The sequence below is a fragment of the Tympanuchus pallidicinctus genome, unplaced genomic scaffold (assembly GCF_026119805.1).
Source record: "Tympanuchus pallidicinctus isolate F22 unplaced genomic scaffold, pur_lepc_1.0 scaffold26, whole genome shotgun sequence".
NCBI lineage: Eukaryota > Metazoa > Chordata > Aves > Galliformes > Phasianidae > Tympanuchus > Tympanuchus pallidicinctus.
The window spans coordinates 10,224,089-10,251,787 of NW_026294743.1; the positions used below are offsets into that span (position 1 = coordinate 10,224,089).

Genomic DNA, 27,699 nt, shown 5'->3' on the forward strand with positions numbered 1-27,699 from the left:
TGATTTTTACCCCATTATTATTACAGTAATGTTGGAGGCTGTTTGCATGAGCCTTGATTTATCACAGGTGTATGGGAACAGCTGAGTCAGGGCCTGAACCTCTGATTGATCACCTGAGGTGAGCCGTGAGTCAGCCAGAGGAGCACAGGTGAAGGCAATTCCTAGACCTGTTTAAGAGCTGGCCAACAGTGGGGAAGGTTTTCTTCTGGAGATCTGCTGTGCTGGTGTTCTGTGAGTGAGCCCAGGATAGGGGTAAGTCTTCTGTTTATTTTCTTTTGTTATCGTAGTCTGCTTTGCCTCACTCTCTTGTTTATTTTGTGATTATAGCATCCTAATGTTCTTTGGTTATACAACAGTCAAGGGTAGTCCCACAACTGTCAGTTATGGTGTTTGTGTGCTTAGAATTAGGCAGGTTCTGAGGTAAGAGCCTTCAAACCTGACCTACAGCAAGGTTAACAGATATCCTTCCATTGACTTCAGCCAGCTTTGGGTATGGTCCTTGATTCAAGTGGCGCTGAGTAGCAGTACATGTCTGAATTTCTGTTTGCTAGAGAGGGCAGCAGGCCATGAAAAGTGACTTTTTAGCTCTGTGGTCCTAGAAAAGACACTACTCCACAGCTGCCATGTCTTTGTGAGGGATATACCAGGTAGCTGCCTTCAGCTAGCACTTAGAGGTTTGCTTCATCCATGAATTTTGCTACCATGTGTTTCCTTGACAGAGTTACCAGTTAAATGTCTCTGCCAGCTTGTCTGGCTAGCTGACTTAAACCCATTTGCTTCTCAGAAAATAGAAGAGGGCACTAGCACTTCTGAATGTAGTTTTGGTTCTCTGCAAGCATACATATTCATAGGTTTTTCACTGCTACAAGTGTGGATTTTGTTTATTGTTATTATTGCTGTTTTTCTTTCTACTTAATCAAAAATAAAATGAGAGAAGATCATTGTCACCTGGACAGCATCACTGAGATTTGAAGTTCACTCCAGGTGGTAAGGGATATCAGTCTGCAGCAAGAGGCTGGGAGCATGACTAGCAGTGGTGCTCTCACAGCACAAACATCAGAAATAATAAAACTAATTTGAATTGTTGCTTATACATGGCTGTCTTCAGAGTTAGGTAAAGGTATTTTTAAAGCCACGTATTGAAACTTAAACTTAAATACTAGTATTTTTTGTGGTGAAAATCGGGCTTTCAAATAACTCAGTGTCTTCATGACATTACAGAGCCTGAGCCTAATCTTGCTCCTATTCATCCGATGGTGCAGTTGCTCTTCTATCGCTATCAATAAGATTATGATATAGATGAGGCACATAAGGGCCATCAGCCTATGTTATTTAATCAGCAGATGTTATTTAGGTCCGTGTTACTTAGGATGTGAATATGTCCTTGGATATTTAACTCTTGGTTCTTGAGAAAACAATGTACAAGGTCTTAAAATTGCTGTTTGGACAAGATCCTGAGCACTCTACTCTTGGTGTCTCTGCAGAAGCAGGCAGTTGGACTGGCTGAACCTCCCTTCCAACCTCAAGCCTGTGAACTGCATCATCGAAAATTGCTTCACAGAATAGAGCAGTTTCTTTCTTTAAGTAAAGCATTTAGGGAGCTGTTTTTATCTCCAAACGATGAACTACTGTGTGTTTGCAAATTGAATCTATTGGCAATTCAATGTATTTAGTTTTAGCTTTCCATTTGTTTCACTCTGGTGTTAAAACACCACCTGAGAAGATGTTCTCAAATGTCAATTCTTTAAGCATCTTGAAAAGCACAACCTGATTTTTCTAATCTCTTAAAATACACTGGTCTCTTCAAAAAGCCTTTTTGCTTTGTAAACATTTCAGTGCTAACCCATGACATGATATGTTGGTGTTATTAATCCATTAAGCGAGATCCAAGTAACCCTCTTGTATTGAAGTATTGCCACTTCTCCCCGGTACCCAGATTTGGCATTATAAACTTTTGGATGGACTTGTTAAAGCTTGATTTGATTTATAGACAAAAGCACTGAATGCAAGAGGAACTTGGTGTAGTTGTACGCAGACAAGTTTGGGGAAGATTTGGAGCTATGCTGGTGAAAAGCGTTTCTATCAACGATTAAATAAGGGAAAGAATGCAGAACTCACTCTTGTCTGCTGTATAGAGCAGCAGTGAGCTGGCCAGTGTTATCTGGTCAAAGAGCTCAATTTTACATCTGAATGAGTCGGAGCAACGTGGGAGGAAGTACTGTGGTAGAATTTGACTGAAGAGCTGTGGTATTGCAGAGCTGGTTTGTGTAGGAACACGAGGAGAGAGCGGAGGCAGATTTGGTGGGCTGAGGAGCAGATATATGGCATGAAGTCCAAATCTTTATACCATTATTTACAGTAACCTATGGTATGGAATCCAGGATAATCATCAGCTCTAGGCCAAGCTGTAGTACGTGTATATATGTTTGTCACAGACTGTTTTGGTAATAAAAACCTAAAACTTACTAGTAGATGCAAGTAAAATCCAGTTTAGCGTGGTTCCTGTGAAAGAGAAAGAACTTGTGCAGATGCTGACAGCACAAATTATACTTCTGCAACTTTAAAGCCAGCTGAATTTGAAAGAGTTCTGATTGCTCTAATACACTGTGCTTACTTGGTGCAATGTATTTTTAAAAAGCTACAGATGAAGCAGTGTTTCTGATGAATATATAAGCAATAGTACTAGCTGCATAATAAAGATGCAAGTGTTGTTCATACATTGTTTTTAAAAGCTGGTGTTAGCCCTGTCAGGCTGGATTTTGCCATTTGATTTCCTACATGGTTTCTTAGAAAACCAGTACTGTTTATACAACGACTATGATTGCTGCTAGGGGGAAAACAACACTAAAAAAACAACCCAAACCTCACTTCTCAGGAAGTGGATTCTTACACGATTTGTTAAACCCTCCCCTCTCTCCATGAAAAACTTCTCCATCTTGTTTTTAGCTCAGGGTAGCACAGAGTGCATTCTGTCAACTTCAAAACCTCAGGTAAGGCTCTACACCAACACTGACCGAACCAGACAGCTGTGCTGCTTTGCCACTGATCTCTGAATGAGACCACAAACTACTCTGTTACTTTGCCCTGGCAGCCAGAATTCAAGAGCAGATAGGGCTACTTTCATGAGACAGGAAACGTGATAAATACACGATTCTAATTCTTATTTAGAAATATCCTGCACAAGGTTCTGTTTCCAGAACAAAGTTTAAACAAGCAACAATGGAAGATTGCTAAAAAGACAGGTTCCCAGTGATCCTGGGTGTCACAATTCCTGCTGCTCTGCATCATTTTTGCAGCTCTCTGCTCTGAGCCCTTCTATTCCCATTGCAAGCAGATAATGTTGCTGTAAATGAAATGAGGGTCACACAGACCTCTCTGAGGTGTGGTTCAGGATTAAGCAGTCCCTCTTCCCACCTTCTTCTCTTACCGCGCTTCTCAATCACTTCATTCTCTGAATGGTAAACGAAGCTGTGATGCTGATCTGGCTTAATTATAACCTAACAATCAAGTAGGTGCCCTGGGTGAAGCATGGAGGTTAATAGGAGGACAGAGTGACCAGCCATGGTTGGACATACTCAGTGCTTAGGCTGGAATGATCACGTAGAAATGTTAGTCAAACCACACCCTAGACTTGTAATAAGGAAAATACTTGTTTGTCCATCAGTGTTAGCTCTGACCTGGATTTTGGGTGTCCATCATCTTGTGAATAGCTGTTTTTGCAAGACTGGATTGGCCCTTATATGACACCAGTGGTGAGCTTACTGTTTTAAATGCTCCTCTTTGTTTTTAGGCCTTATGTGATGGCAATCATTATTTCCTTTCCATGTGAAGCTGTCTTACCTGTCTGCTATGCAGCAGAAGCAGTGAATTCAGATCCAAGAAATTCAATAATCATGGAAGCATGCATTTTCTAGTCAACTCTACACCACAGTGTGGGTCTCTGGATTGCAAAGACTGGCATTTCTGTGGTTTTATTCCCCCCCTCCCCTTCACTGGAAACCACAGGAAAGAAACAGATTGCTGCAGGGTACATCCAATGAGTAAAGAAAAAGCTATGCCCCTAAATCCAAAGGTTTGTATTCAGGAAAGTGCAGTGGTTGAGGTTTCTGTTTGAAGAGGAGGCCAGGCAATGTCACTGAGATGCCTGAGATTCAAGCTTGCTCCAAATATGTTCTGATGATTTATTAATAGGAATAACGCAAGTAGGCTCAAATTGCCTTGCTTAAATTGGTGTGAGACTTCCACCAGCAACTACTACTGTGTTGAACCACTGTGAAATCCAGTTCTGAGCTCATTTTCAAAGTTCTAACTTGGTTCTAACTCAGTTTGGCTACCTTGACCTCTGATATCTCACATGACTCAGCACGCCTCTCCTGCAAAGTCCCACAGAATTTGGTAGTAATAGATGGAAAGAGTTCAAGTATGAATTTATTTACTGCAGACACTGAGGCCAGATTCTGTGACATATTTATGTTTAAACAGCAGCATTTTCATGACAGAGAGAAATAACCAGAACCTGTTATGTGAAATTGTTACAACTGAGTTTCAATCATGCTCCAGAAGTAGGGATGTGGTTGTGACTATAATACAGCTGAGATCTTTTAACTGAGTTTACTAACAAGTAGTTGTGTAGGCACGTATCTGTTATTTTTCCATGTAACTAAAGATATACATAATAAAAATAGTGTCCAGTGGATTGAAAAGATCATTTTGAATAGGAGTCACCAAAACAAAAATCTGAGTGTTTTTACAATGATGTTACTGGAATTTTCAAAAGTTTCACAGTAAAACAGATCTGTGATCCAGTCAACTTGACTTAAAAACATAAGGGGACAATGGGCTAGAAAGATATTTGGGCAAAGTCCTCTTCTCAATGAGATCTTTTTCACAAAATGTGATAGATCAAGAAATGGAGTTGCTCTCTGTTATCATTATCAGTTTTGCCAGAGAAAAGTGTAGCAGGAGTTGCTGGTTTCACCTTATTTGTCACATCCATCAGTATTGTGTTAACACTGCTATGTTCCCAGTTATGCTCCTCCTCTTTTGCAGAGTTTCTTCATTTGTTTTCCTTCTGTTTCATCCCACTTATATTAAAAAAAAATTACTTTTTTTGCTCCAATGAAAATGTTCTCTCACTTATAACATGCAAAGAATTTAATGGCCAGTTTTATAAAATTAAAATAGACTTTATGATGGTCATGGAAGAAAAATGTATGGTTTACTAGCATAGGAAATAAATCCAAGCTATTAACATCACTTTGGTAGAGAAGAAACAAGTCAGTATTTTCCAGAAGAAATGTAGTATGGGGCTCTTAGGTTCTTTTTGCTGCCTTATTTTACAGTTAGTACGTGGTCCATTTAAAATTTATACTGTGGTCAGCATGTATATTGGGAAAACTGATCCAAAAATATTCAAGTCTTAATTTCCAGACACAACAAAAACTTAGACATCTAGCAGTCACTAAATGGCAATATCTCACGTACTGGAAATTCTTTTTTCTGTGCAAACAATCATTAAGAATCTAGAAAAAGCAGGAAGTAATCTCTCATTGGAAAGGATCTCAGATCCATCCTTATTCCTGTTAGTTTCTAGCTTTGAACTATTCTGACTATTTGCCTTTGCAAAGTAGCTTCAAAGTGTAAAAGAACGTTGGCATGAAGGGCCACATTTACAAGAGGGCTTAGGATGCTCATCAGAAATCTGATGGCAGCACATCTGTAGCATTTAGCTAGTTTAAATAGAGGCACATAGATAGAAAGACCAAAATGCCATGCCTGCAATACTAATCAAGTCTGCCTTTACCCAGCATCATCCTTATTACTATTATATATCACTAATGCAACTAGTCATATGTGACATGATACGTATCATCATGAGCATGGAGTACTTATTCAAATAAATCCTCATAAATGGCAGTTGGCTTCAGTTTCTTGAACTGATGTTAATCCCTAAGAAACTTATTTGGGTGCCATGTATGTCTACAGATGCTAAAAAGCCTCTGGAAACTCAAAATGGTATAGCTTGTTCAGTGAGAGATGTGGTGATGTTTAGGTCCAGCACAGCACCTGGCTTATCTCTGGAACTCTGCCATGTGCTCTGAGTATATTTTAGATGATTTAGGTAACAGCTGTTACATTTGTCTTCTGCAAACCTGGGGATTGAGATAACTGGGCTACGAATTGTCTCAGTACACAAAACGGATGACCCATTTCTGTCCCTGTGCTCTCTGCCCTAAACTCTTCAAATTGGAATAAAACCTGCTTTACACTTCGGATTTAACAACTTGGTGTAGGATCGGCACAATTCTTATCACTAGCCATTTGTATGAACATCTCAGTTCTTCTTCCCTGGTGGTTCCCTCCAGCAACTTTTTGGAAATGCTTTGCATTTGTGACAATATGAGTTCTAAATGAAGAACTATCAGACATTTGATTGGCTATTAAGTATCAGGGTCTTTATGCAGAGTTTACTCCGTAGAGAAATGAAATTAATTGTTATGTGAGATGTTTTCTTTGCTACCTTGTTGAGCAATGCCTTTAGCTCTGCTTCAGGATGCATCACACACTTAATTTGTGTGCTTTTTTTTTAATTTCCTTTCAATTACAATTAGAGTATTCTGCATCCAGGCATCTACAGGCCATACCGAATGCTGTCTTGGGTTGCCCTCTTCTATGGGGAACAGAAAAGTCTTGGAATGATGATAAGTTCCTCTGCTGTACAGGCTGCTTAAGAGACTAAATGTTGTTTCTCATAGTTATTACTGTCTTGTAGATGTTTTTACTCAGCAAGTAAATGGAATCATATCTCTAAAATCCTGAAAGCCTGGCTGCTAGTTCTTGAAGTTATATGGGTGGCATGATTTGAGAATCAAGCCTTCAACTGCTACGGAGGTATTGGGTGGTAACTGGAAATGTCAGGGTAGGAATTAACCTCCATATATACATGATTTATTTTACCTTTAGATAGGTCTTCTAGAAAAGCTTTCTTCGTCAACCTGCAGCTTGTGAAGTTTCATAGTTAGAAGTAATACTTTCGTATCCAAGTAAGATGAATAAGGGCATTCTGTCACAGTAAGCACTGAACCCATAAAATCCCATTATCACAGTTCTGCACAAAATGAAGCAAGAACATCAGAAGTTGGGGAACATGGCTATCAATAAGAAATAGACAGGGCAATGAAGATGGGGACAGAAGTAGTTTTGATAACAAACCTTTTAACACTGATTCAGTGTCAATGTCTTTCATAACTGGGTAGAGCCAGAGAGAAGCACTGTTGGTGACTATCTCTATACAGGTATCAGATTGCCAACAGAGCAAGGAAATCCTTTGGTAAATAAACAGTATAGTAAACACGTAAGGAAAAACAATGTTGCTTAAGTGGACACCGAAAGAGGAGTTGAAGAAATAACAGATCCTTTTGTTTTGTGATCAAAAGGAAGAAACAGGGAAAAACTGGTTTGGATTGTGTGAAAATTCCAGCGTTGAGTTTAATTCAACATCAGAAAAAGAAAAGGAAAAAAAAAAAAAGATACTGGTACTCCAGGATTTTAAAAAATTGTTAAAACATGCTTTTTTTTTTTTTAAAGATCTTGATAGAAATCGAAAACTTATGAAATAGACAACATTATTCTTAGATGTGCAAAGTTAACATCCAGCATTTTTTAAAATAAAATACTGCATTTATATGAAGCCTCAAAGTTAACTACCAGGATGCATTTACACAGAACCACAGAGTTGCAGGGGTTGGAAGGGACCTCCAGAGATCGAGTCCAACCCCCCTGCCAAAGCAACCCTTCCCCCAAACGAACGAAAACCCAATGGTGAAATAATGCTCAATTTTGTTCCAAACAAGCTACATTTTCTTGATGTTTTCTTATTTTTATAAAGATACACTGATATCCCTTGTTCACTCTCATCATGCCTCTGATGCTAAAGGCAATCTCATGATAAATCCCAGCCCTTTTAGTGTAAATGAAAATAATTTGTCTTCCTCCATAATTTTTCTGTATGAAACCTCACAGTACTCCATGCCTATGGGGTACCTATGGGTACCATTATTAGAGAGCTTGTTTACAGAACAAAGAACTTCATTTAGTCAGGCGTCCTATCATCATACAGTAGGTACAGACAGAAGGACTGACACAATGGGAAGATGTTGCAAAGGAAGGGAAAAGAATGCTCAACTCTCTGAAGATCTAGGTTCACATAGGAAACTCCATAGAGAAGCAACCTCCACCCTTTCTGGTCACACAGCTGAATTGCCTTCACCTGTGCTCCCATGCTGACCTGGTCCTTTCCCCATGTGCTCAATCAGTGCTTCAGGCTGTGACTTAGCAGTTACCATTTAAGCATATTCTAAATTATGGCATGTGATGATGAAGGCCTGGCAGGACCGTTCTATGTAAAATTGGGCTGGATAACTATAAAACAGAAAAAGATACAGAATGTCTGTGCTGTACATTTTCATCTACTTTCCTGATGGAGAGTTTAACTAAAGAAAAAAACAAAGCAGGAACTGTGAAGGAGAAATTGAAGAGAAGCTTGGGAGTGTGACCTTTATATCGCGTTCATATTAGAGTCTATACCAATGTTATGGATACAAAAAAAAAAAAAGGAAAAAATCATTTTGCAAATTGTCTCAGGTGAATACAGCTTCAGAAAATTATGGGGGAAAAAAATAATGAAATGTGTTCCTTTTTCAAATGTGTCCAGAGATGTTTTATTAAAAAACTGGAAGAAGTCATGAATCCCTGGTAAACTCCTATCTCTGTGGTGATAGGACGAGGGGGAATAGCCTCAAGTTGTGCCAGAGGAGATTCAGGCTGGGTGTTAAGAAATACTTCTTCTCCAAAAGAGTGGTCAGGTGCTGGAATGGGCTGCTGGGCAGGTGGTAGAGTCACTGAGCCTGGAGGTGTTCAGGGAATGTTCAGATGTTGTGTTGAGGGACGTGGTTTAGTGAAAACTACTGGTGATAAGTGGATGGTTGGACTGGATGATCTTGGAGGTCTTTTCCTGCCTTGGTCATTCTACAATTCCGTTTCCACAATAATTCCTAACACGTGCAGTTCACACTTTTGTTATTTTTCCACACATCAAAATGAAACAACAACAAAAAAAAGCACTCAAGATGCACACACAAAAAATCCAGTCCGGTGTGTACTGTGCTTATTCTGTGGTGTTATGTATTCAAATGTTTATACAAGAACAAGTTCAGGGATGTGTGGGCGATTGCTTTGTTATTGTAGAAAGACTAAGCTTGGGAAACCAGCTCTAGTCACTATGGCAACACACTTAAACTTGCCACGTGCCAATGTACAGTTTTGAAAGTTCAGTTTATTTTTTTTAATAATGTAGTATATAAATAATGAAAGAACAAGTGATGGTTTGCTTCCCAGTTCTGCAATTCGTATCAAGTTTCTTGTGCTGATCCTGTCCAGTGTATTAACATCACCGAGCCTTATTTAATTTTGGCCATATCTGTTATTACAACTTAGATTTGTTTACTTTTAAAACAAAAAAAAAGTTGGGAAGGTGGAAAAAAAAAAAATGCAGTGTGAGGTTTCTGAAAATGCAGCTTCAAAAAGTGGCTTTTTTGGGGGATCTTCTCGGGGCATGCAATATTAGAAGAGATGACCTTGGTTATTGATGCAAGCCTTCGGCAATAACGGAGTTTTTCTTTGGTTTGAATGTAGGCTTTTTCTGTTGATTTAGGAAGGAATTTTTTTCTCTAGGAGTTGTAAATTAAACAAAATGCTAGAAGTAATCATAAGGAGAACAAGTTGCTTTTGCGGTACCAATAATTTGCTTTTGTAGTACCAGTAACTGAAATTCTGTCTGTTAGCTAAAAGAAGGTATTGGATTAAGCACTGCATGGGATGCACACTGAGCACTGTAGCTCATGCCAACAAGCTACACAAGTCCTTAAATTCATGGTACTGGAAGTTCTTTGATTTTTTTCAAGAAAGGGGAAAAGTGCAGAGAGGCAGAGTATGCTGAAAGTATGTGTGTGGGACACGAAATGCAGAAGACTGAACAAAAAATGAAATTTACAGCCTGTTCTTCAAATTTTAATGCTGGGAAATGGTCAGTTAGCTTACTCCAAATGCAGTTAGTGCAACATGTTGTGAGATCAAGCTCTCTAAGGAAATACAGCTTATCAAGTACTAGTCATGTTGCTAGTAAGCTTCTGGAAGAGCATTCAGGTGCCACAACAATGCTGAAATCAGAACTTGAGAAGAGCGGGTATAACTGTGTAACCCAGCTGAAATCAGGCACCTTTGGTTTTCTGTAGGGTTCCTTTCACCTTAAACTATAACGACTTACACAGACAGAATCAACAGCTACTAAATTTGTTCCTTGTTGACTGGTTCTTTGTCTCCTTTGTTCCCCTGGCTTCTGTGCATGCACTATGGACAGTTAGCATCTGCATGTCCAACCTGGTGCTTTGTTTCCTCTTACCTCTGTTACTTTTGGAACAACAAATGATCTTTTTTGTTTCTCCATCCGACTAGCTTTAATTATACTGACAGATTATATTAGGCAACCAGGAAGTTGATTGCTAAGTGTAGTGCAAATAATTGCCTATGAGCCCATCAGGCCCATTTAGCATAATAATTATGTTTTCTGTTTATCAGTGCAGAATTCAGACGGCCAATATTCTGAGAAGATAGGGTTGATTGGATTATGAACGCCACTCAGAATCCATATGATGCATTGGTTTTGTCAGAATAATACACTGTTTTGTACTGTCTAAATAAAATAGCCATTGCTGTACTTGCAAGGTTAGGATTCCTGTTTATTATTGTGTAACATAGTTATCTATATGCAATTTCCTCTCAAGCCTGATGCTATTTAGACATTCACACCCATCCAGAAAGCCCTTTGAACTGAAAGCACGCACAGGTTTATTGCAGACTGAGTGACAAAGAAGGAATCCTTTTGTGACACTGTCTTGGTGGCACTAATCCTGGCTGGGATGTGAGAAGCAGCAAAGTGCTACTTGATTGTAACAGGAATGATAGCAGTGAGTGTTGACCAAGTTTGAAGAGAACATTTTGTTCTAAAAATGTGCATCCTTTCTATTTGACTTTTTTTTTTTTAATTTGAGGTGAATTCCAGCTGGTGATGTGGTTAATTCAAAATCTTAAATTCATTAATTCTTGGATATATTAGCATTCAGGTAGGAAAGGGCAGGAAATCATGCTCACAGAAATTTATTATCAAAGAACTCCCACAGAATACAGCAGTTCCATGGGAATATCTTCCTACTTTCAGGTATGACCTTTCTGAAACCTTGAGCAACTCATGGAAAACAGCAGAGCTGAATTTATGGAGATAACATAACTGTCTCACCTGTCTCCACAGTAAATAGATTGAATTTGTCTCTCCTTGATTACATTTCATATTTGAAATGATTATTATTCTGAATTATTTCCTGTTTGAAGTATAGTTTTTTTCAAATCAATCTGACAGGCACGCACTTTACAGAGATGCCTAATTGCCTTTTATATACTGGAAGGTATTGCTTGAAAAACATGTACTTTCTATACCTAGATTGCTTCATGCATAAGGAAACAGCCTGACAAGATTATTATTATGCAGTATGAGGTTAGTAAGTGATACCAGATCAGTATCTTACAGAAAATAATTCTCTGAACACCAAAAAAAGTCCCATTGAGCTTGTAGGATCGACAAGGATTGAAACTAAGTACTAGAGATGCTTCATAAAGAGGGTAAGGATGTGACGTGCTCAGAGACTGCGTTTTGCCTGGTCACCCTGGCTGGGATTGTAACTAAATGCTAATCCAATTACTAAAACTAAATCAAATAAAGTTGGAAGGTTCCAAACGTGAGTGGGTCTGAGCAGTACATCTTTAGCACAGCATTTGTCTCAGGAAAGGTGTGTGTAGCCTTGACACGGATGCACAAGGTTCTCATACTGAAATCTCAAGTATGCTCTTCAGATTTCAACCTTGTAATTGCGATACAAATAAAACAAAATGAAAATCGCAGTAATAGCTGCAAGGGTCTTTCCAGCTTCTCTCTTGCTTAATGTGACTAAAATATCTTATTAAACAGAACATTTTTGTAGGATTAGATGAAACTGACTATCACAGGAAAAAGTTTTTGTTTTCTAAGCCTGTTTCCTTCTTGTCAATAAGCATCTTTGCACGACCACTTTCTCCCTAGAGTTTCTAGCATCGTAGGTGAAATAAATGCCATGAGATTATTTTTGCTTGCTAAGCTAATATGCTGGTTTTGCAGAATGGAGAATGTTTTCTCGGCAGGGAAATAATAATTCTCGAAACAATGAATTTTTTTAATGACATCTGAATCTTTATAAGACATCCAGGGCTTCAAGTCAAACTATCCACAGCATGAGTTTTCCTCCCTTTCATCACTGAATGCGTTGTAGCTGTGCGTTGGCAATGATCTTCATTTTACTTCTGGGTGCATAATTAGGTACATCCAAGAGCTAGCACAGTCAGTGTGTTGAAATAACCTCTTCTGTACATTACTCAGTCCTGAGACATGCTGGTTCCAAGAAATTCTCAAGGTTGTGTTACCTTTGCAGAATACGATATAACTTTGGCTGTCTCTATGGCTCTGAAATATGATATTCAATAATATTTTTTTCTCAAAAGCATTCATTTTAGTGTCAGAATCATTTACTGCACAATAGATAGAGAAGTTGGATTTAGTTTTGTTGACTTACCTTGATTTATTTGCATCCTACTCTGTCTTTCAATGCGGTTTTAATCAAGTGTGAAGGTAGTAGTGAAGAAATGGGGCTAACCTTACTTGAGTCTTACTTTAGGCAGTTGCTTCTTTGAGATTTCCAAATCTTTAGCAACTTGATTCAAACCATATTTGACCTACATTGGTGGTTTAGCCCAGGTTGCTGAAAATTCAGCAGTCTGGCATGAAATGGCCACGTCCTGATAACTTGTGCTGCCTGTGCACGTTGCCACCATAGAAGATTCTGAAGGCTCATAGACAGAGCATTTTTCAGGCAGGAGGGTACTGAGTGCTGTGCTGTGTTGTGCTGGCAGTTGTAAAGCTCAGCAAAGATGGAGGTTGTGTTGATACCTGTCTCTCGTTCACTCAGTAAGCTGTAGCGTATGCTAAGTGAAGGAAGGAATCAGAAACAAGGTATTATGAACAAGGTATTGCTTTTAGCATGAAATTTAGTCTCAAAAACATTTCCTGGAAGTTTAGGGTTCGTGTTAAGCCCAGCACGGTACATATAGTTACTGAGATTTCCAAAATGTCTTTGATGTTGCATGGTGTGAACTTCTAACTGGTAGGAAGCAGATTTATATTGTTCTGTACGTTGTAATTCTCCACAAAACCACTAATTTGACTGATGACTCATTTCAATTCTGTGTTCTTAATTATCTGACACCCCTAAACTTGGTGTTCTCATGTGTGAATAAGCTATGAAATCTCTTATGCCTTACCATGCAGAAACATATTCAAAGGGAGCCCAGAACTGGTCTATAAAATTTTGTTTAATTTCATGCTACAATAGACTAGGAAACTGAATATGGTCAGTTTGGCACATTAATAGTAATCTTCATATTGAGAAGAACTTTCCAAGCTGTGCTTATTCAATTTCTTGCTCTTATCTGAACGTGTTCTTAGCGTCAGAACTCTCAATTCTACTTGTGCCAAACTTGAGTTTCACAACAGGGAGTAAATGTTATCTTTTTATACCTGTATCTGTGTCATAATGTTTACCTAGATAGGCCACTTTTCTGTTTCTTATGCTCAGATTATTAGCATAGCAATAGCAGAACAGCTATTAACTGCTCAGAAAAGTTCCTCTTTGCCTTTCCTGACTTTATCCAAGACAGATATTTTTCCCAAACTGTATCTGGATTGGTGCAATATTTGGATGCATTAATCTCTCTGTGGCTGCTTAGAATGATTTTTGGGTTTTTTTTTGTATGCCCATTATTTTACAGTGGTGATGTCTATAGAAGAGCTGATAAGATATTCTTGGGATTGTGGTCATGTCAAGTGTCAAGCAATGTGATGCCTTTTTTCCTAATCAAAACACAAGAGTTGCACATAGCCTTCTCCAGAAGCCTCTCTGGGGAAGCTTTTCCAGTTTTTAAGATCTTACATCTGAGCAGTATTGCATCTGGTCAAAGAGATCTGCTGTGCATTATAACGTTTCAAATCTTAGATGCTGAGTCAGTGTGGTTCCTATAGCATCACTAATGCAGTACTCATCTTTAACCATTAAAAAATACCTTTGCATTTAGCTTGGGCTTTTCAAACTGAAAAGTGAAGAATCCTTTTTACATTTTATTCAAAGAGAGTCAACAACCTTCAAATCCAACTAAATTAGTACTGGCATTACTTCAAATGAGATACATCATCTGAATAGTTGAAAATGTTCAGTAGTGTTACATGGCTTGAGTCTGTCTGGAAAGGTAAACATTTACATCCAATAATCCTTCAAAATGCTTTTGAAGCACTGCCACTTGAATCTTGTGCAAAGATCGCTATGGGATGCCACTGATCATCCGTGGACAATGAGATTAACAGTTTGCTGCTATTTCTGATGTCCTGCTGCTCTGCACTGACTCTTGGAATAGCCTTATGTGGACAGCGAGAAAATGCTGAAAGCAGATCTATGACTCAAAATCAGGGTTGTCAGAATGAACAGTTTCTGCATACTGTTTCTTTCTCTAGAAAGGAATGGGAAGAATATATGACCATCTCAGGATGCATCTGTTGGAAAGTTACCATGAATTTTCTTGTTTTGTGCTTATCTTTCACCTAAAAGGACATTTAATGGAACAAAAGCTGTGTTTTGGACCTGGAAACCAAGTGAAACACTCATTAGAATTATTGGAAACATAGCTTGTTGTGCAGTGCTACAATCACATAGGCAGTTTGTGTACATTTTTTTGGAACACACAGCAAATTTTCTGTCTATGCTCACGAGAAAGAGCATTTAAATTGTGTGTGGAACACTTCAGTTTGTGCAACAGAGTGCCCACATTCTAATAGAGCATTAGAGGGATGATCTCTTCTATTCAAAGACTATGTGAGTAAAACCTTCTTTTTCAGTCCCTGTGTGCTGAATCTTTGCAGTAAGGTTCACAGAGAAGGTTCGCTGAGACAATGAGAAACAGGAGAGGAAAACCTACAAGTATTTTCATACAGAAACCTGGAAGCATATTTTAAGAGTCACTGTTAGCTTTTCTGATTATTGCATGAAGGGAAAAATGTTTTCTTTACAAGCTCACCTGGTGCCAACATTAAATAATGCATACAGCAGCTTCATGTCCACATTTAATTACCTGTGAAGTATAGCTTAATGTAAATCTGAAAATAATTCTATAACCATGTTGGGGAAATAGAAATTCAAAACAGTACTCTCTCAATTGAGGCTACAATAGAGCGCAGATTTCTGTAGTAGTTTATGTCATTGTTACCATCAGCCAAAACCAGAATGGAGCTTCAAGGTCTTTTCCTAATCTAAATTTGTTAGAAGAAATGAATAATTATTCAAAAAAAAAAAAAAAAAAAAAAAGGGGGGGGGTTAAGGGGGAGAAATTGCTGCCTTCGAGTATTTCTGAGGTTGCATGAAAAAAAAAATAAACAGGTTGATTTCATTTACTAATTTATTGCTAAAACAGAACCAAATTTTTACCTGAAAAACAGTTTTACCCTAGCTAAAGCATATGCAATGTTTCTTATGCTACATAAAAGCTTCATCCCACAATTATGAATCTTGAAATGTATGGCAATGCACAGCGGCTTGCCTTTTCCCAGTACCTCACACAGGCTTCCAGAAATAGCTTGCTTATCTCAATTTTCTTTATTAAACCAGGAATAGGAACAGCTGGATAATATGAATCATCTCACACCAGCGGAGGCAGTAACTTTACTCCAGGGGTATGTAGTTGAGGGGAACTGGGCCTTAGTCTTTTTGAAGATATAATTTTGCCTTGCCTACTATTTTTCTCTTCTTGCTAGTGTAAGAAAGTGAAGTGAGGTAGTAAGTATACCATGATTTTATAGGGAAAATAAACTCCACAGTGAAGGAAAAGCAGTCAGAATATCAGAACAGAAGAAGTTCTTGTGCTCTTTTCCAACACACGGCTGGAATAGCCAGCAGCATTTGTCATGTTGACAAATCAACACATTCTCCACTTATCAGTAAGGAGAGGCAGGTTCGCTGCAGTGTGGTTAGTTGTTCAGCTCAGCCTCATTTTGCAAGAAAACTGGAAATCAGAACTAGTTAATGTAACTAACGCATTCTCAGGCTGGTTGCTGAACCAACATCTCCTGCTGTTGTTATCTTTACAATCAGATTTGGCTTGTGGTTTAAGATGCGAGTCCGTATCTCACTGCTTTATAAAGCAGTTATATTACAATCAGACTGTGCCACTGGACATAAAGCTTTCCATAAATCCCAACTTTTCCTAAGAGTGATGTATGACTCCATATCTATGCATGTGCAAATTAGAAACCCGTACATCCAATGTTACTGATGTGAAAGATGCATGTCATCAGTTCTTAGAACTTCAGTTACATAAATTTGCTTTCATGGCCTTATTTAATGGAAGCTGATATTCCCTTTCAAGGAGCCTATAATCTGTTCTTCTCTCAAGGGCTTTTAGCAAGCCCTTTTACTCATGAATAATGTTTCTGATATCTAAAGTGTCACTCATTTCTTCCTTTCATTGAGTTGACCAGAAGTAATGACTCTTTGAAGGCTTTCTGTGCACACTGTAATGTTTTTAATCTTGAACAGTGTGATTATCTCAGGACACAGTTCCATCAGCAAGGCCCATTTACAACTTGGAATGCTTGAAATTTCACAGTAAGAAGCAAAGTGCAGTGCTTAAAATCATATGTTGTAGCAAGTGCACACAAGCCAGCAGGTTCTGCTGTTTCCAGGAATGTCAGGAACAATAGAAGATATGTCAAATTTGAGCTAACAGCTGTGGGTGTTTATCTCAGAATTCATATTGTTCTACTTTCTTTTCCACTATGGGAAAACGTCAGCAAGGCTCCTGTGTGATCTCAGCCTCTTTTCTTTTTCTGCTTAGAACCTTCTCATCCTTTCAAGCCAGCATCTCCCAAAGTCATGCAATAGTCACCCTTACCCTTAGGCAGATGCTCTGGAGCTCTGTCCCAAACTCATGGGCCTGCTCCCCATTCTTGCACCTTCAAGTGTCAATACTGAGGCAACAGTTTAGACTACCCAGACTTCCAAATCTATCCTACAGGTTCTACGTCCACTACTGAAAGAGCTTGGTGTTATTTGAGGGAAAAACGAGAAAAACTTTTTTTGGGCAATGAAAACACTTTTCTCTGTCATTTTATGTCACCGTATCCTGCTAATACCTACAGCCATCTACTGAATAGTTGTGGGCTGATGTGAAGTAGAACGTACTCAGAGAAAGGTCACAAATTCTGAGAAGTAATGGATGCAAATTTGCCATTAAAGGAATGTTATCTGTAAACCATACTGCAAGAAAAGCTTGTGGACAAAACAAACAAAAACCACAAGACCTTTCTATTATGAAACTGCAAATCTCCCGAAAGAGCTGAGAAAAGGTATGGAGTTGAGTGTGTGACCTTGATTCATGACATCAATATTTCTGATGGCAAAGAGATAAAGCTGTTTATATTCTTTGAGAGTTGAGAATGTAACATTCTAGAAGTAATTATTAATGTTCTTGATTTGCTCCGTTTTCTGTGATGGGGTAACAGAAGGAATACTGAATTCAGGAAGAAAGCAGGTGAGTTCTCACTGAAATACACTGGAAAAAAAAAAAAAGCAACTAAAAATAAAAGAAAAAAAGAAAAAAGGAAACCAAAACCTTACATAGATATTGGAGAGCCTAAGCGAATACTTACCCGCATGAGTTGAAAGGACTATTGTTTATGCTTAGCAAGTATGAGTATTTTGTTGAAAATAAATCAACAGTTATGACTACCAAATCCTTCCAGAGAGTGTAAAACACTTAGCAGGATTGGAGCTCCTGTTCAGGCAGATCATTACAGACTATATTACAACTTCATAATGGTCTGCAAGCAGGCTAGGAATGGCAATTGGTCACTGCCAAGCTTGCTTGCCAAAATTCTCCTTCCACAAGTGAGCACCTCTCTTATTGGGAAAGTCTGAGCGACCTGAGTCTGTTCAAAAGGAGACAAAAGAAGACTCAGAGGGGATCTGATCAATGTCTATAAACAGCTAGGGTGCAGGAGGGCAAAGGGATGAGGCCAGACTCTTTTCGGTGATGTGTGGCAGTAGAACAAGAGGAAATGGTTGCAAATTGAAGCACTGAAAGCTCTGCACAAGCGTGCATAACAACTGCTTCCCAGTCAGGGCGATGGAGCACTGGAACAGGTTGCCCACAGAGGTGGTGGAGTCTCCTTCTCTGCAGCCATTCAAGACCCACCTGGTTACCTACCTGTGCACCTGCTCTAGGGAGCCTGCTTTGGCAGGGGGGTTGGTCTAGATCATCTCTAGAAGTCCCTTCCAGCTCCTACAATCCTGTGATTCCATGATTCTTTGTAAGTTGGCCTTAGAAATGCCTATGAATGCCAGCGAATATGTGTCTGAAGTATACGTTTGGATTTGTTAAGCACCAAGACAAACTGTACTTGTTAAAACCTCTCAGCCAATTTTTATATCTCTCAAACTGAAACGTTCAGGAAACACAGTATTTGAAAAATATGGCAAGTATATTAATATATAAATACTGCCTTTCTTCAAAAGGGCATCAGATGGTGTAAATTTATCCAGATTATAGGTTAACTAAATGGAAGTAAGAAAATGAAACGCTTTCCCTGTGAAAAAATTCTAATTCAGAACAAGTAACTGTAATTGGTGCACTTGTATTCTGAAAATACTTAAGGTAGGACTGTACCATATGGAATTATCAACTATTTGTATAAAATTTACTGGTGTTGCTGGAATCTATGTATTATTTACTTTGCATTCATGACTAACATCAGAATACACTTATGCACAGGAATGAAAATTTTGCCTGACAAAAAAAAAAACCTTGCTTTTTCTTATACTTATAGCTTAAAATTGAGAAGAATAGTCTAAGAATATCTAGCAGAGTAATCACTGAGTTACCTAAATAAACTGTTTTCAATGTGGTAAATGTTTTGTTAATACTGTTCCTTTATTCAGTATTAGTCAGTTTCAAGAAGGACATGAGAACTCTCCCCTCCCCCCCATCATGATTATTGATCTTAAATAAAAAATTAATTTTAATGTATGATATAGGAACAACGATAAAGAAGGAATTGAGTGCAGAAAAGATTGGTAGCAAGAGACAGTAAATACTAAATAATATGAGGAACATGCTGTTTATTTGCTTTAGTAATTGTCCTTCAAGCAGTTTATTCTCTTATTTTCCATACTGATGTTAGTAGGAGTAAATGCAACAGGTTGTAAAAAGATGAAAAAGAGGTAAGCACTGAAATAATACAGTTGCAAAAATGTATGCTTTTTTTTTTTTTACTTGAAATATACTTATTCTTCTGTCTAGCTTTATTATTATTATCATTATTATTTTAATTTTGAAATTACTATGGGTATGTGGAGCACCCAAAACTACTCCACTTCTTGATTATCGTCCTCCTCTCACCCCATGCTAACACAGATAACCTCTGCTTTTGTTTGTCACCCTTTCCCAAATAGCTGAACTTGTCCACAAAGTACAGCTTCATTTGCCAATGTCACATACATCACAACATCACAGTCCATTAACTAATGCCCCCAGACTGCCTTCTCATTCGGAGTTGTGCTTCTCTTTTACCAGCAGCCACATTACCCCTTGCTACCAAAACTAGTATTTTTGTAGTGCTTGATGTCAGCAGAGCCTCTATGGAAATAATTGCCAGTGTTTCAGTGTTGTTTCATTTCTTTCCATCTTTCTAACCACATTTCTCACCTAGTCTGGTCTGTGCGCTGTCATTAATCTCTCTTACTTCCAGTGAATTCCAACTGTTGCTATCTACTCTTTATTTCCCGTGAGCTCATCTGCAACAGCAACTCCCTCCACTACGTGGCACTGAAAAATGGGATGGTTGCCTAAAAAGCAGGGGCACTCAGAGGTCTTACCTTTGTGATGCATATGCATGTGGCCCTTCTGTGTATGCATGATTTCACCCGTATGAAAATAAGGAGCTAAATAATATCCAGTACACAGATGTTCCCAGGTGAACAGAAAACAAACGAGCATCTCTGTATTGTATTTCCTTTGAATATATTGAGTTACTCAGGGAAGAAAATCTGGTTAAGGAAATTAGGGGCAGCTTTCACTTTTGAAAGAGAGAGCCTAAGTTCAACAGTGTCATTTTCTGGCTGTAGGATTATACCTTTCTCAGCAAAGGGATTAAGCTCTATTATCCAGGATTTTGTCACGTGCAGAATCAGATGCCGTATCTTGTGATATTTTGTTCCATTTTGTTTCTCTACTCAAAATTTTGGTCTGCTTTTAAAGCACTTCCTTTCTCATTTCTTTCTCTTCTTGCCCTCAAAGAAAACAGGATAAAAGATAAAAAAAAAAAAAGTGGCCTAGTTTCTTATATCCAGCAAAATGTGATCTTGAAGCAGTACACACTGAACACTTTGAGTAGTAATGCACTCACTGTTTGTGAGTAGAAAAGAGGGAACTTCCAGTGAAGTTATGCTTCTTTTTCCACACTGCTTCAGAGCTTTTTCTGATGAAGTATAACAAACTGCCATGAAGGATTTCATACATAAAATAGGGAAGACAAAGTACTAGAATATCTACATTTATAATAACTGCTTGATAGCAAAAAAAATGGCCTAAAAGTATGAACAACCTCTTGGCCATAGAAACTTACTGCACGCTGATGGTGAATAAGGACAGATCTGTACAACTGTAACCTTTCCTACCACATAAACTTGTTATTTTTTTAGCCTGGCTTATACATCAACAAATACTTATTTAGTGTTTTTCTGATTCTATCTTGAACAGCAAAAGCAAAATATGTCTGAGAGAAATTCTGCACAGAAATAATACAAAATTACCTATGCAGCACACACACCATGTATGTGACTCTTAGGCAATGTCATGACAGTTGTGAATATATTAATAAGTTGACCTGAGTGTGTACAATACACCAGAGCATCACTTCTGTATCTGTACGAGAGCAGATGAGGCACAGAGTTCCTATGCAGTAGCCATTGCTTCAGGCTTTCTGGTTGTTAGCAAGTCTCAAAGAACGGGCCACTCCAGAGCTACAGCTCTGAGAAGGAAAGCAAAACCATCTGTATTCGTGTAGACCAAAGACTCATTTAGCTGAATAATCTTCCTGCTGGTTACAGGACTGGAATGGGTGACGTTGACTGTCTAAAGGAAAATGTAATTAACAAAGCTAGCATAGGTGTTCCTAGCTTGCAATAGTCTGTAGCTCAGGAAATTTCCGAGGCAGTGATGTGACTTTTCCAATAAACACAAACTTCTGATATACCCCCAAAAAACATGGAAAGGAGCTCCATACCTAAAGAACCACCTTTCTCTGTCTTTCTTTTTTTTTTCATTGTGACTTGCCTCAAGCAGGTTTAAGTGTCTTAATGCCTCTCGTCACTGTAAAGTGTTGTCTCTTATTCATATTATTCATAAACCTCTCTGACTACATTTTGGTGATCTTTTTGCAGACTGAAAAAAAAACCTGTCCTTTTAGTACAGAATCTTTACACTTGTTCCAGTTCCTCTATATCCTCTCTGGGATGAGGAATTGCGTAGGGCATTCAAGATGCAGGAGCAGAGTGGATTTCTTGTGCAACATTCTGGTTTGTATCTGTTTATTTTACTTTTTTCTCTTTCTTAGTCTCAGTCATTCTCTATGATTTTCCCTTTCCTTCTTTTTCCCCCCACTTTTTTTTTTTTTTTTTTTTTTGCATTTTTACTGAATGCTCAGCTAGAGGTTTGAATAAATTTATCATAAACTTGAAATCTCATTCCAGATTTAAAGTAAACAGGTCCAAACCCCTTATAGAATATATAAAATTACCGTTGTTTTTTTCTCATACGTATGATTTTACAATATTTGATTTTGAATTTTTCACAGAATCACCAAGGTTGGAGAAGACCATCAAGATCATCCAGTCCAACCATCCACCTGTCACCAACAGCTCTCACTAAACCATGCCCCTCAACACAAAATCCAATATACATTTCCTGCCATTTTATCTGCAATTCTTCATGGTTTCCCAACAAATTTTAGAAAGCCCCTGGCAGCTACTGAGGATGAAGGCTCATCATAAAGGTAGTTCAATTATGTACATTTGTTTCTGGAAAGAAATGGAGAAATGCAACTCACTGGTGTAAATTTCACGGGGAAACAAACCATACGACTCCTTAGTTAAGGGCAGCAAAAATGCTCCAAATCATGATATGCATGCAGACTTCCCTCTAGCCACTTTAAATGAATGATACTGGATATTATTTCATCTGGTAGAATTAACACCCTGTGTAACATGCTTAGCCTAATTTTTCTTTCTGCTTTCTTTAGATTGCTGTGGTACATTGGGTACAAATCATGTACCTAATGTGAAATGTGCTTGCTTGTTCTCTCTCTCAATTATTTCTGAAAAATCATTGCTCTGAACTGTGTTTGTTTCCAGTGTGTTTTACTGGTGGGAAGATGACTGTCTACAAGATTTTCAATTTTATCTAATGGCATTCAGCTCAGAGGCATCAAAATTTCTCTCTGGAGCCAATTGCATGTTTCTTCAGTTTGGTTTCCAAAAAAAAGCTGCTTTTTACAGACAGAAGCCTTACTGGGGAGCTTGACTATTCACTTGTTGCTCTCATATTGGAGAGGGCGTGATGTAGACCTTACCTGCTAATGAGGAATCAGCGATGAGATTTGAGCACTAAGGCAATGTGCTTTCAGTAGTTACTTTTGCTAGGTAGAAGGACTTGTGTTTTCTGAGATATTTTCTTTTTATAAGGTTGGTTTTTTTGTTGTTGTTGTTGGTTTTTTTTGGTATACACAGAGAATTACAGTAATAGAGCAAAAGATCAAAAGCATACTGGTTCTCAGTCGTCCCAGTGGTTAATTCTGAATGCAAAGGAAAGGTAATCATACACCCACCAAATAGATGGAGAAATCAGTACATTTTGTGAAAGGAACTCCCTGAGTACCAACAGGAAGGTAAAGGACAAGTAAGTATGCATAAAATTCATAAATACATAATAGTTTCTCAAAAGTATCCAACAATGAGTCTAAATTTGCAACTTTCTCACCTGCTGATTTCCTGAACCTTTTTGTTATCTTAGGTTAGATTGCTTTCTTCAAAAACTTCAAAGGCATGTCTTTTGTGGTTTTCCATACAAAACAGTTTTTGTCTCAAAGAAAGGTTTTAGAATTTTTTGTAGTCCTTTTGTTATTGTATTTGTTAACATGGCCTTTCAGGGGAAAAAAAAAAAAAAAGCAGGTTAGTTCATCATGATGGGGAGGAGGCAGGATTTTCAGTGTTAGAAGCTTGGATATTATTCCTTAACTCTTAAATACCTTGTGTCTTGATGGAAGATGATTAGCTACATAACTCTCCTAATCTTAGCTGAGATAGAGTTAATTTTCTTCCTAGTAGATGGTGTGGCATTAGATTTACAATGGATAATATTGATAACACATTGATTGTTTGGTTATTGCTGAGCAGTGATTACACCAAGTCAAGGGCTTGTCACATTTCCCTGCCAGTGAGGAGCTGGGGATACACAAGGATTGAGAGGGGACAAGACCAGGCTGACTGGCCAAAGGCTGCCCCATACCATATGGTGTCATGCTCAGCAATAAAAGTGGGAGGAGGTGGCCAGTGGGTGGCTGCTGCTGCTGCTTGGAGAATGGCTGGGCATCAGTTAGTGAAAACTGTGTTGTGCTGCACTTGTTACATTTATTCTTCTTGTTGGGGATCCCTTCCCCTTCCCCTTCCCCTTCCCCTTCCCCTTCCCCTTCCCCTTCCCCTTCCCCTTCCCCTTCCCCTTCCCCTTCCCCTTCCCCTTCCCCTTCCCCTTCCCCTTCCCCTTCCCCTTCCCCTTCCCCTTCCCCTTCCCCTTCCCCTTCCCCTTCCCCTTCCCCTTCCCCTTCCCCTTCCCCTTCCCCTTCCCCTTCCCCTTCCCCTTCCCCTTCCCCTTCCCCTTCCCCTTCCCCTTCCCCTTCCCCTTCCCCTTCCCCTTCCCCTTCCCCTTCCCCTTCCCCTTCCCCATGAAGTCCTGCACAGATTGGCTCTGGCAACAAATGTCAGTCATGTTTTTGCCTCCTTCCTACCTGCTCTTATCACATCCTGAAGCCCCTTTGTGTGGGTGCTATTGTTTGTAGAGCTACAGTGGTCTGGGACCAATCTGGCAAAAAAAACCCAAAAACCTGTGTGTGTTAAATTTTACTGGATCACTTCCCTACCCTCAGTCATTCGTGTCTGCATGAACATTAGTGTTGGCTCAAGGAACAGGACAGCAAATCCAAACTGGGGGAAGGGCAAAGCCATCTATTTTGTCAGCAGTGCCAGTTTATGCTGCATTAAAATTCTGAAACTACAGTGTAAGAAACACAAAGTGAGATGTACAGAAATCTACAGCAAACCGTCCGCATACAGAAAGATCTTTTAAGATTCAATTATTACATAAGTGGATTAAAAACTGCATTCTTTAATTTATTCACGAATTTCATGCCTAGTGTCTGTCACGTACTGATGCTTTAATGAACGCCTGTCTACCAAAAACATTATTGTAAGTACTAAAAGAATACTTGGCTGTGCTGCCAAAATGAAATGGATTGGTAGAGAACATTTGTCAGGACAGAAATAAAAGGTTTTCCATGTTCCAGAGACGGCCAGTTAAAATGCTGTTAAAGCTACAAAAGCTTCATGTGAAAGTTCGTGGGACACATGCCATAAAAACACACACACAAGAACATACAGTAGTCAGACAAACATGCTATTTTTCTTGCTCTTAGTTTTTTATCTTCAGTTTATTATATGGAATCCACAGCCAATTTTACCGAGGATATTATTCCCTCCAAATATGATTTCCTCCTTGTCCAATTTGCAGATTTCAGCTATGCAGATATTTGAAATTTCTGCTATGTATTTATGTATACTAGAATCAGTGACATATATGGATGCAGCTTGCATGCAGTTGGTTTGGCAACTAACTAAATTATGCTTCGAACATTGAAATAAAATCATAACTATAAAAAGAATGTAATCAATTAATGAAAGTTGATCAATGAATTGCACAAACTCTTAAGAGAATAACTGGAGGTGATGCAGTCAGCCCCATTAGTGAATGGATTTGAATTGCTATTGATTGAAATTGACTGTGGACAGCTCAATTATCAGAAAATTACTGGTTGTATTTGGAAGAATAAAGTAAAAGAAGAATATAGGACAAGATGAAGTTGTGTATTTTTCTGTACTTAAAAATGCATTATTTGGGAAAAACATTATGTGCTTAGAAATCATTGCCTCTTTTCATCTTGTTGTAGCTTTACATAAATGTAAAGAGTTTGTGTTAAATCTGTACAGGAATTTGAAACTGTGAGGTGAGTAAATCATTCTGTACAGTAACTACTTTAATCTTGCTTCAGAACAAAATGTCTCAGCTACATGTACTGTACAAAATGTCTCAAGCTACAGTATTGATTCACCTGAAATGCAACTAGCAACAGTGATACAAAAAGTTCTGTTAATCTGATTTCTTCTCCTTTCACTGTTCCTGACCAGGAATATCTCAATCTCCCTTGCAGTTAGTTTAACTCATGGGTGAAAAAAATGCTGAGATTTGAGCAGTATTTTCAAAATTGTTGCAAATGTAAGGCTATACTTTCCCCTTAAAAATTGACTATGTGTAAGAAGCAACATGAATATAATGACAAACAGGCTTTACAGTCATTACTAGCAGAAATGATGAATATCCTGTCTTCCATAAGAGCTGTCAACCATTCTTGGACAGAACCTTCCCTGCAAGTTAGCATGAATTATATAGCTGTATTACCAAGGACGTCCAGTACAAGAGAGACTAGAAACTGTCATTTATTTCTGACCTTGTTTGGTAAGAGATATAGTAAGTTAGTCTTTCTGTTGTCAGTTCTGCGGAGGATGGAGTACACGTGCAGCTTAAGACAACTACTTGTAATAGCAAAAAACAGTTTTCTGAGGGTTCTTTTTTCTTTTTTTTAGTGTCTGCAAACAGAAATCCTTAGGAAGTTTCAAAGCGATCTGTTGAGTTTCCTGGAGTAATTACTCTCAGATGTCAGTGTGACAATTCAGATGTCAGCATTCAAAATTGCTGGTCATTTTACAAGGCATTCAGCTCATGTAGGTACCTATTTTTGTAGGTAAGAATGAAAGCAATTTCAGGGACTGAAGAACAATTTTCTTTCCTTTATCAATTTAAGAAGGTAAGCATTATAAGGAGGTATGTGAAGTGCCATCCTTTTGCTCTGGACCACTTGGGGAAAATCTAAGGAGCAACTTGAAGCAAGTACACATATAGATGTGATTTTTTTGATATGGTGGCTCCAGTTTTATGAGTATCAAATGCTTTTTGCAGTACTATTATTTCTGTACTCATCAAATTCATACGTTCTCTCTTTTCTCCCTACGTTTGCAGTGGGACTGTTGCTGTCCTAAGCTGAAGGCTGACAAGCTGTACGTACTCGCATCCTGTGAAGGAGCAGTATGTTCTGCTCTGACCAGCCCTAATGAAAAGGCCAAAGTCTTTTTTTAAACATCTGCCTACATGAAAGCATGTTTGGTGATGCGATTCCGTTCTTCAGTGCAAATTTCATACTTGAATCAATGCTGACAGAATTTCAGACATCTCTTGACCCGAAACAGTAATGAGAAGAAGAAATGATCGTCTGAAGGGTTTCCTCTGACCCACCCCAGGGTATTTGGTAAGAAGGAAACAAAATTATATTTGAATCCATTCATGCACCACCTCTGAATGTGTAGACAGAATTCCCAGGCCTCATGTTTCTCAGAGATTGTATTCAGAGCAGTGAGGAGCAATCTGTTACTATGAGCTGACTGCAGGTCAGCTGATAAAGCTATAGTTGGGTGAGAGGTAAATTTAGAGGTAATAGGAAAAGGAAGAGTATATGAAGATGAAACCATCAGGACTGTTGTAACTCCCTTTCAGATTCTGATCTGATACAGCTTTGAAACAATATTTCCAGGGTATTCTTTCTCTTGCTTCATATTTAATTAGGAAAGTATAATTCTTAATTGACACGAGAATCTCAAGGAAGATCTAAGTTTGCTGATTATGGAGATGAAACACTGAATTTAATTATGCACAAAATGCTGCCAGACGGCCTAAATAAATTGATCTAAAAATTAGGAAAAAATATTTTCAGAAGTGTATTTTTCAAATTCACTTGCTCCCTCTATTAATTAATGTACAGCGTTCATATACTGCATTTAATCTATGTGCATGATTGACTAGAATAAGAAAGCATAAAACACATAAATGATAAATGTCACAATAGTATTGGGTTCCACGTTTCAGGTATATTAGGAAACACAGTTTCTTCATCATGTGTTGTTTTTTTTTTGTTTGTAAAATTTATTTTCCACTGAAGGCATAAAAAACAGTATACTGAAACCTCCAAGCAATTTTCAACCTTCAAATCCGGGAGAAATATTGGGATTAAGCTATGTTTTTTAA

The 27,699-nt window shown here is 38.4% G+C and overlaps 2 long non-coding RNA genes across 5 annotated transcripts; both read left to right on the top strand.

The window, feature by feature from the left end:
• The first annotated feature begins 211 nt into the window (after positions 1-211).
• LOC128084356 (uncharacterized) lies at positions 212-27,083 on the top strand. 4 transcript variants are annotated; one of them, XR_008208491.1, is made up of 6 exons: positions 212-252; positions 23,025-23,193; positions 25,514-25,570; positions 25,958-26,091; positions 26,221-26,345; positions 26,641-27,083. It is a non-coding gene; the product is annotated as an uncharacterized LOC128084356 (long non-coding RNA). The 4 variants fall into 4 exon arrangements; XR_008208493.1 differs by having other exon boundaries at positions 25,514-25,565; XR_008208492.1 differs by lacking the exon at positions 23,025-23,193 and having other exon boundaries at positions 213-252.
• On the top strand, positions 21,692-22,955 carry LOC128084357 (uncharacterized). Its single transcript, XR_008208495.1, has 3 exons — positions 21,692-21,815; positions 22,094-22,291; positions 22,650-22,955. It is a non-coding gene; the product is annotated as an uncharacterized LOC128084357 (long non-coding RNA).
• Positions 27,084-27,699: the final 616 nt, after the last annotated feature.